This window comes from Mastigoproctus giganteus, chromosome 9 (genome assembly GCF_048544385.1).
Source record: "Mastigoproctus giganteus isolate SK-2022 chromosome 9, ASM4854438v1, whole genome shotgun sequence".
Taxonomy (NCBI): domain Eukaryota; kingdom Metazoa; phylum Arthropoda; class Arachnida; order Uropygi; family Thelyphonidae; genus Mastigoproctus; species Mastigoproctus giganteus.
Window position 1 is genome coordinate 69,522,794 of NC_143583.1, and position 10,698 is coordinate 69,533,491.

Consider the following 10,698-nt stretch of genomic DNA (forward strand, 5'->3'; position numbering starts at 1 on the left):
CACTGGTGTATCAAAAGCAACCATCTCAAAAGTACACAGTGAGTGGAAGATGAAAGAAGAAGTGATGAGCAGTGAATGGAGCTCCAAAAAGAACTCGGTACTACAAGAATGAGATCGCAGGAATTTAAAGCGAATTGTGATCACAATGGAAGGTCTGGTGTGCTCGTTGAAAATTCAGTTTAAGCAAAGAAAGGTCCATTTCTAATTGCGACGGGTGCTGAAGAATCTGGTATTTAATAATCATGTACCTATACGTATGCCACTTCTTTCTGAAAAAAAAAATCGAAATATTCAACTGGAATGGTGCCGCAGACGCAAAAAATTGGCCATTAAGTGTATATTGTATTGGAAAGCACTTTGACGTTAAGTTGACACTATCCTCAGACTCTCCACCAATACTATAACCAATCTCAAAGAACAAGTACAGTAACTGTGAAGAGATGTCCAGCCTTTTTTGACTTGTCGCCACGATGTATAAGGAACAATATCGTTGTCCGTGGGGGAGGTGGGCATATGCAATATTAAAGTCGCTCGTATTCTAAGAGTAAGTGGTTTCACGCACTATTAGGATCGATCTATCTTCTAGGCAGGCCAGTTTCAATAACGAGCAGCGTATGAACAATATGGCTACCATCCATTAGATGGAAAATCTTAACGACATACTTTTATATTCAAAGAATAAGGGAGAGTAATCTCGGCATGTTCAATTAATTGGTTGTCATGTCGGACAATAGTCTATAGAGAGACCCGGGGGTGGTACAGTAGCATTAGATTAATTACGCATTTAAGGTTGGGAGATAAAGAGTGGTAGTCACCAGTAGAAGAATCGATAGACGCCTGATCAGCTCCGTGGAACGAACCAGGTGTTGTTACTCGGTTATTCATGACGTCATTAGAATCGACTAGGCTGCATGGGAAATTTGCGGAGTACCGTGGTAACCTGGCCGTTTCTGTCCCTTCATATAGTTTGAGTTTTACTTCTCATCACTCATAAAACAAAGATTCCGACAGTCAGCTGTCCCTTTGTCTCCTTCTGCTTATCAGTTCTCATCTATCTCTATCAGTTCCTCAGGTAATCTGCTGTTATTGATCTAGACGATTACGGTGTTAGGAACACTGCCCAATCGCTGTGCATCCGGTGTTATGAAGTGACGTACCCAAGCACACCCAGTTAGTACTTCTGATGGTACATTTTATCAGTGCCCATCGGAACGGAAGTGGAGCAAAACAGGAACTGATAACTGTACGTATACTGCACGAAAGATGTATGTACAGTTTTCTGGATAAGATATGGTTTCGAGGTACAAATAATGAAGGAAATGAAGATCAAAGTGATCTTTTATTTCCTTTTATTATAAAACTTCTCCCTAGATTTTATTTTTATATTATTTCTCTATTAAAGAGCACCCAAGGTATGAATGGTTTAATAAACAGACACAATTTACTGATGCCTCGGGACCTAAGTTGACTTGGCTGTTTATGCTAAGCTTCTCGTTGAACAATGGAGTGGCCCAAATAAACGGTCTGCGAAGGAACTGTGAAAGCAAATCGAATTACGTCTTCGGAGGTTACGTTGGCGCTCTAGGTATCCCCAGGAGCACGTAAGTAGCTTAACTCCTTAAGAATTAATGTAGTTGCAGTTATAGGTGGCTAATATGTACTACCTACCAAAATATTCGAACACTTCCTCCCAGTGTAGTGATCAGAACAAAGGGTGCGTGCAAAAGAAGACATAAAAGTATTTAAAAGCGTGTAGACAACAAAAGAGATATTACAGTGTTAGGAATAGGACAGGGGGCTTAATTGTCTGTTGCCATATCAGCAATCTTTCATTGCGTACAGCTTACATGTTTGAACTTCAAAAAACCAACTGTAGGAGATGTAGTGCAAAGATGAAAGATGTGCCAAAAGAATGAAGAACGCCTAAGAAACAAACGGTAAGGAATCGCTGAAATCGGAAATAAAATCGATTGGCATCCTTGGAAATGTTCCACATGTCCATAGGAGGCCCGTAAGTGTATCTACGGTTTGTAGGGAAGAGCACAACTGGGTTTTTGTGGGAGAGTTGTTGCTCACAAATCCGATTACACCAACGTAACATTTTCCATCAACTTAACGTATGACATCGTTCTTGAACCATGAGGCAACGTAAGATGTGTCTTATATAGTATTTTGCCCACAGTGAAGTTCATAATTTGAGCTTCAGAATAATGTGGGACTTTTTCTTGTGGTTCAGACCAGGACCGTTAGTTGTAGCGCGAAAGCCCATTAATGCGAATCATACACTGAATACTTCAATAATTCCGTGGTGTCCGCATTCTGGCAGCTCTATGGAAATGAGCTGTCCATAATCATGCTTTCAAGCTGGCGTTGTTATTTGGTATAATCGTGTGGATGATTCACTTTCTCTTGAAGAGCTCTTCCATGTTCCAGCATGATAATGTTCCATCTCATGTAGTGAGCAATGCAAACACCTGTTTTAGGAAAACGAAGTCCAAGAATTTGTTTGCCAGCTCAGAGTCTAGATTTAAAGCTGATCGAGGATTTAGATCTGTCTCTGAATGGCGGCACTGAATAAGAAATGGACACAATGTCATTGGGACCAAAGGTGGTCCTGTACCTTAAGAAGTTAGTACAGTTTTATAATGGCAAGAAAGCAGACTTTTTCTGCATCTGCCAAAAAAAAAAAAAAAAACCTCAGTCACTCACGCTTTCCCAAAAAGGTACTATTTCCAGTTACGTTTTGAACTTCACTAAACTCACTGCCTCAACCACCATGCCAAGCAATTTAACCTAATGATGCGCAACACCCTGCCAGAAAATAAACTTCATGAGCCTTCTGTTCTTTCATTAAAGAAAAAAATATTGTCATTACAACTCGTCTTTTTAAAACACGATAGTCTTCAAATACTTTGGTACAGGTCTTACATTATGCACTAAATTGAGCACCAGTATTTTATTTCAAATTCCCCTTTTATATTATTTAAGGCATTTGTGCAAAAAGTTCAACAGATGATCAGGAAGTAGTGAAAGCTACGGAAACTCACTGATGGAATAACTCATTAATATGAATAGTGGCAGATGATGCAAGAAAACGAGCCCAACACTTCCTGTATCACCCGCCTCTAATTGTCTGTCTAGTACTTCTTTGACTTTTTTTTTTTTTTTTTTTTTTTGTAACTACCCACCTATACAACAACAGATGGAAGTTTGTTTCAATAATCAAAGACCCGCTGAAGGCAAATTTCCGCACATCGAACTTGCAACCATCCTTCCTCAATTGGAATTTATGCCCCCTCATGTATGTAGTCTGAGCGAGAGGAAAGATTCCATCAGCATTGAGAGTACTCAGTCCAAATAATGATAATGGAGTCACTGTTTAAAGAAATAATTTCTTTAACCAGTGACTCCATTATCATTATTTTCCTGGACAAGGGTCAAGCAAACAGGTGTGTAATTACTCATATCACTTGTTGTTTCCCTTTTGTGAACTGGCGATATATTCGCAAATCTTTAGTCCACAGGGACCTCCCCTGAATCCGAAGATGCTCTTATTATCATGTCTAAACATTGCTTGCTCACCTCCTTTGCTACCTTTGATGGATGGAATTAAAGCTACTCCTTTGATGGATGGAATCTATCCAATCATATTAAAGAAGGTATTTTTTTAATATGATTGGATAGATCCCATTCATCCTAGATGCTTTTTTTTTACGTTTTTTTTTTACAATTTCTCTTCGACCTTAAGGGACTGAAAGTTACTGCTAATCAGATGCATCGTAACAGCTGTTCTTCCTCATTTAATTTTATTTTGTTAATAATATCAATTAAGGAAATAAACTTATAAGACCTAAATCCTAGTCCTTAAAAATAAAATTGCAACCATAACTTATTTAAGTGTATTGATTTTTTTATTCAGAAAATCGGATAACACTTTGTCTTCGATGACCCCTGACCTTCCAAGAATCTATCCTAAACACTCTCATGATCCCTCATATGCAAAAGGAATATTAAAAAAAGAAAATCGAACTGCAACTTTGGCTGTTCTTCAGAAACTCATCCTCCCAATTTTATGCTTTTTTTTTGGTTCAGTGACAACCTGCAATTAGTATTTTTCTTTTATAAGTGCTTCTTTCCATAATCTTGTCTGCAATGTCAGTCATAATTTGTGCCTTCAGGGCCTGAAAGACATCGCGATACTCCAATTAAAAGAAAAAAAAAAGCTGTCTGCTTTATCCCGCCTACTTCATGTATCCTAATATGTTGGTTCTCTCTTTATCAGAAGATTTTTTTTTAATTTTTGATGATGGAATCGATGAAATTCTGAATAAGTTGATTTATTTTTGTTTCCATCGCTCCACCATGGCCAAGCGGTTCTCGACGGACCGTTGGCAACACTTAAGGTAATGATGTCGACAGCTCGTCTCTACCCTCTGATTTGGTCATGTAAGGGATGCTTCTTAATGACGTGCATGCCTTCGTTATCCACGTCTAAAAGATCCCACCAATGCCAACGAAACATCATCACATCAAAGTCAGGAAGCGAAATCGTGTAAGCCTAAGCTTCCCCTTTGGCAAGAGTTTCCCCTTTGGCAGACTAAATATCAAGCGTGGTGCGAAAATTCCTCATTTCTTGAGTAATTTTATAATTTCATTTTTCATAAAAGGAAATGGGGCTTCTTTCTGATTTCCAATTAAACCATTCATTTACCAACCCGAGATCTCTTTCTGTCATGAAGATTACACCGATTAAGACTTAACTCTTTAAATATTTATTATTATATTATTTTATATTAAATATTTAAAACTTTGCATTTAAAAAATAGTCAACCATTTTTAATTTGAAAATTAACTTATGAGGACGAAATCAGGGTTCCATGTTTCGTGATCGTTAACGCCATATTAATATAGGCTCCTTAAGGAAGACAAAATAAGTCTACTAAACCGGAAAAATCTCAACCTTTGCAAAGTTCAACTAGATCAAGCTCTCTTAATAAGTTTAATTATCTGTAGAGGGTGTCATAAAAAGGGCCGCCTGTTTCCAAAAATACATACGTGAGTACCGTTTACGATATTTAGTAGGACAACTCAAAATTTTCGTTTTAAGAGGCATAGGTAGACTTTTGTCGTGCAATACCTCTTATCAATGACCATCATCAAATAATCAAGATATAAAGCATGTGCTTTTGACTTGTTGAATCAAAATGTTCACAAATCGAGCAGCGAACTAGTAAGAATTCGTTTCAGTCACCACGAAGTTGGATGGACAGGTTTTTAGACAGAGAGTTTGTTGTGGTGGTGGTGGTGGTAATAGGGCTTGAGGAGCATCAGCGAGTAGGGCCATATTGCTCGGTGTATACTTCTGTAAACTGCGTGTGTTCAGTAGTCGATTTTCTGTTTGCTGGTTGAAAACCCGAGTTTCTGGGAGAAAAAACCACGATACCCTCACCTGAGATTTGCTAACTGAGCCACGTTGTCAACAAGGCCCATAAAAATTCTTCACGTCATCAACGGAACTCGAACTCAGGTCTGTTCCACCTGGTGTGGGGAGGATGGCGAATCTACTAACTGTGCTGAACATTCTCTGGGCCAGACAGAGATGTTCAGAAGTAAAACAACAGTGATGGACTATTTCTCCAATGAGTCAGTGGAAATTCATTTGCCCTTTTGATAAAACACATTAATTTATTAATTTTTATATATATATGCATACAAAATTATTCCAAACGCGCTCTGGGCATTCTGTACGAGACAGCTAGGTCAGCCACAATTCAAACTTAGGTGTGGCCCACCTCCTTGTTGTATAAACGGCACTGAGTAGGCTTTCCAGGTGATCGCCTTCCTGGTGGCAAAGTGGCTAGAAACAACTAAAAAACCTTACAACACACATTGCATAAGCATAACACTACACATTTCATAACATTACATCTAAATCGAAAAATTACATACAGAACTAGTAGTCTGAACCTTTATTAATATCGATACAGAAATAATACTTGCTAATGGACACCAAGGTGGAGTTGAACTAACATTCTGGAGTCGTCCTGCATAAAATACTATACGTCTACATGTTCTTCTCAACCAATTTTGCTAATTGGTGTCAGCTTAATGTCAAACGTACATTCATAATAAAAAAATAAATAAAAAAAACGCTATTGCAAAGATGTAACCAGAAATTCTGCTCCTCCCCGTATGGCGGTATGGTAGTTTCGCCACTACACTTCACTATCTTGCAAACAATCTGATTAATATTAAAAACAAAAGCAGAGCGTAAGACACATGCGCAGAAATTACACAACTGACAAACTTCCATTAATTTGTTTCGCAGGTAAAAAAAAACAAGGGAATGCATTAAAAAGAACAATTTTTTCAGCTAGATTAATCCTATCTTTCTTATTTTGCACGCGTGTGTGCCTCTTCTTTATATTCAAAGGAAGAAAGAAGAGATAAGTTAAGATAAATCTTATTAATTTTTTTTAATAGTCAGCACATACGTCTACTGCCAACCAAATCTAAGTCCAATTAATTGGGATACTCGTCAGTGGAAAACTCATTAAAAACGATGGTACAAGTGAAGAGTCCTCTTTCACTAGTTTTAATGTTGTCAACAGAGATGTAAATTTAATAGGCACAGAATTGATTTATGCTTGTCATTCTACAATTGCTTCACTCGCAAACTATTTTGTAAGTGAAAAATAAAAAAAACTGTAGTAAAATAATTTAAATCGATAAATTACATACTGAACTAGTTAAAATTCTGTCTGAACCTTTAATAATATCGATGCAAGAATGACACTCGCTAATGGATAGTAGTTAATCTACTGAATCACGTGTTACATTAATTTATCCGCTTTGTCAGATTAGTGGGTGCAGCACTGTTAATATTGAAACGTGAATTGAATGGTATTTCTGAGATTACACCTTGTTCGAAATTACTTACATTATTTTTTACTTGCGGCTGTACACTGAAAGGACAGAATTCATGGTTTCTGGGCAACGCGACGCTGTCACCCCACCCCTTGGCAGGTATATAGGTACACTGCATTCACGTAAACGGTCATTCGATGTCAGTATGAATAAACGTGGTGAGTTAACCGACTTTGAAAGAGGGATGATAGTGGGTGCCCGACGCATGGGTCACTCTGTGGCGAAAGTGTTACAGAAATTGCACTAACCCCGTTCGACATGATCAAGAGTGTATCGGGAATACGCCATTTCCGGAATAATACCTCATCGTGGACAGCGCTGTGGGCGGAGAAAGGTGGTGGATGAACATAGTCGTCGACGTATGTCTCGCATTGTTTCAGCCAACCAGAGAGCGACAGTGGCACAAATCACTGCTGACTTCAACGAGAGAGGTGCCAGAAACGTCTCCACCAAGACCATCAAGCGATCATTAGCCGCAATAGGTTTGGGAGCCGCTGACCCACCAGAGTCCCATTGCTAACACCACACAACAGGACTCTATGCCTCAACTGGGCGAAAGAACATCGGCATTGGACCCTGGATGATTGGAAACGGGTCTTCTGATCCGATGAGTCCCGTTTCCAGTTATTTCGAGCTGACGGAAGGGTGCGTATCTGGAGGAAACTGAAGGAAGCTATGTCGTGTCGTGTCTGTGTCGTGTTCAACCTGCACACATTGGGCCCGCTGGTGCAAGGATAAATTAACTTGAGAATGCTATGACCAGGCAGTTAAAATAATTGCCTATTTTCTCCAAGTCTTGTTATAGCAACATTTCCTGCTTCTGGTTGCTAGCAACCCGAATCCACCTTAATAACATCGGCAAAATTCACATGAAGCTCATTATACCATCGTAAATATCATTAAAGAAATTAAAAATGACATCAGCCTTAGCATTCAGCCCATAAGTACTCCCATTCGTCATAAATGAATGAACCAATACTGGTTCATTCATTTATAAAGTTCTTTGTTTTCTACCAGTTAACCATTCCTTTAGTCTTAGAATCCTCCTCTTCGTGTACGGAGAAAATTTTGTACATTTATAACCTTCAGGAACTTCACCCCAGTTCACCTCCATTATTATAGATAAGAGTTTAATGGCATCTTTAGCTGATTCTTTAAGCATAACCGGATGCCATCAACTTCTTGCGCTTTCTTTACTTTCCCAACTCCAGCTCAAAGAAACGAGATTACCTCAAAATATTGAACTAAAACAAAAAAACTGCTCTGTTCTGTTCCAGTTCTGCTAATAGCTTTGAAAATTTCTCCCTGGCCTTTTATCCTTTCTCCTACATCATGAATATATGGAACCACAACTGCTATTCTTTCCATCCGAGAAATAATGTTTCATTAACTAAACTTTCTAGGTATCCATTTTTTTTTAAATTTTACTTCTCTTATCTAGTTCTATTATGATAAATCTTTCTCCCAAATTTTATGAACTCTGAAAATTTGGTAGAAAGATGTCCAGTCTCATCTCTTTCCTGGTTATTGAAAAAATTCATCCGAGAATGTTAACAGTAGAAAATTAAAGAGAAACCTTAAACCACCGCTTATAAAACATAGTTAAATAACCACAGCCAGCAATAAAACAGGTAGTCAAACAACACAAAAGTCCTAATGTATAGGACAAAACTGAAAAAGTTTAATGTACTGCGAACGAATGACGTCAGCACCTAGCAGGGCAACGGAAACCATCGTACATTCCGGGGAATCTACGGATGAGCAACTGCACGCAAACCTACCTATCAGTGTAATGAATGCTCATCTACACCTAACATGGGGTGAAGGTCCTGGAAACTGAAAAAAAGACCAGAAAAGGAGCATCGTTATATTATTACAATTTTCAGGGAGAGGAAAGGAGAGGTTATGAGTTTTTGGACTGTTTTTTACGAGGTTATGAAGAGAGGAGTTCAAGAAAAGAATCTCACAGTTGAAAAAAAACACATTTCTTCATTGAGTGCATTAATATTTTCAATGTTTTTAGGATTTCTTATCAACAATCGATTATGAACTGTCTCTAATCGCCAATCAACTCTCATGAGGAGAAACACGAACATGTGAACATGTGTTGTGTCTTATGCAGGACGACTGCTGAACCTAAGTTCAACTCTGAATCGGCCCACTGTTCAACTCCGAATGGAGTTGAACAGTGGGCCGATTTGCATTCTGGAATCATGAACGTATGCTTAGGACTGCACCCATAGGCATTAGTGCAAGTCCTACGAGTGCCAGAAATTCCTTTACAAGGGATAACGTCCCGTACCAGTGGGGGCCCAATCAGTACCAGCAAGCTAATCTTGTTTCTGCACATAGATGTAGTGGCCAGCAGAATCCCGCTCCTTAAAGGAGAAAGCTAACAAAAATGATGGGGTCAAAAATAAAAGGGAGAAAACTAAAAGAAATAAAAATTTTAAAAATCTATTTATACAGTCGAACTCTTTATATAGCGTCCCTCTTTTTAACGTCCCAACACGTTATAATGACCATGTTGTAGGAGGCTCCGATCGATTTCCCACAAACTTAATCCTATTTTGCGTTCATTGAAAAGACCTTTAAGGATGAACGGATTCTCTAACATGTCCCGAAAATTCTCGCCGCTCTATCTTGTTTTTTTTTTTTTTTCACTGCAATATTTGCATATCATGATGAAAGAACGCTAATACATTGAACCTAACGATGAGCCTTGCAAGCTGGCTGTTGTCAGAAATAACCGGTTGGCCTAATTAAATTAACTTTGACTAGAAGTTCATTCTGGATGCATGAAATGTTTGTTTATCGATATGGCTCCTACGAAGTGGGTTTCCCAATAGTAAACAAAATTAAGATTTCATATGCTGTAGATAATAATTATATGCGTTATAAGACCGCATTTACAATGAAATACCCGGATCTTCAAAAGGTACTCTGGGAATGACTAATAGTGTACAAAAAACGTTTCCGCAGACGGAAATCTTTTAAATATTAAGACTGAATCGTTTGCATCGAAGGAATGTTGAGGATTTCAAGTCTTCCGATGGATGGACCAGAAATTTAGGACTAGTTATGCTTCCTTTAAAGGCTATCTTCCAAAACAAATGTGAGGCGAATGGGCAGCAATGAAGCTATGAAGGAATGGAAGTAGTATCTTTTAAACAATATTTCGTTGACATACGATCAGAAAGACACTTTCAATGCTGAAATTTAAAATATCTAAAGCAAAACAATGGATTATCATTTTCCAAACGGCAAACATGTCTAGAACAGAAACGTTTGCCCTCTTAATCGTTGGAAGATCCAAGAAGCCCCGATGCCTTAAAGATTTGAAGACAGCGCCGACTACGTATAGCAAGCCAAAAGGCTCTTGGATGTCATCAAAAATTAACGATCAAAGATTTAGATCGCTACTTGAGCGGATAGAACAGAACAGATTTTGCTGTTTGTAGATAATTTCACTCATTGCCAAGTGGTGAAGTTATCTACAAAGTACTCAACAGCCATTGCATCTACGTGCAATGACTGTTGAGTACCTGCCACTTAATATAACATCAGTTCTTCAGCCACTTCCTCAAGATGTAATTAAGTGCTTCCAAATAAGACTTTCGAAGAATATTCTTAAACACAATTGTGCTGCCCCCTCGAAAGCAAAACACAATGCGAAATTGACGAGCAGCAAGAGATATGTGGTTTGGCATAGGATGAGATTATTGAGGAAAAAGTGATCGATGACTGCTTCAGACGTGCTGAATTTGTCGT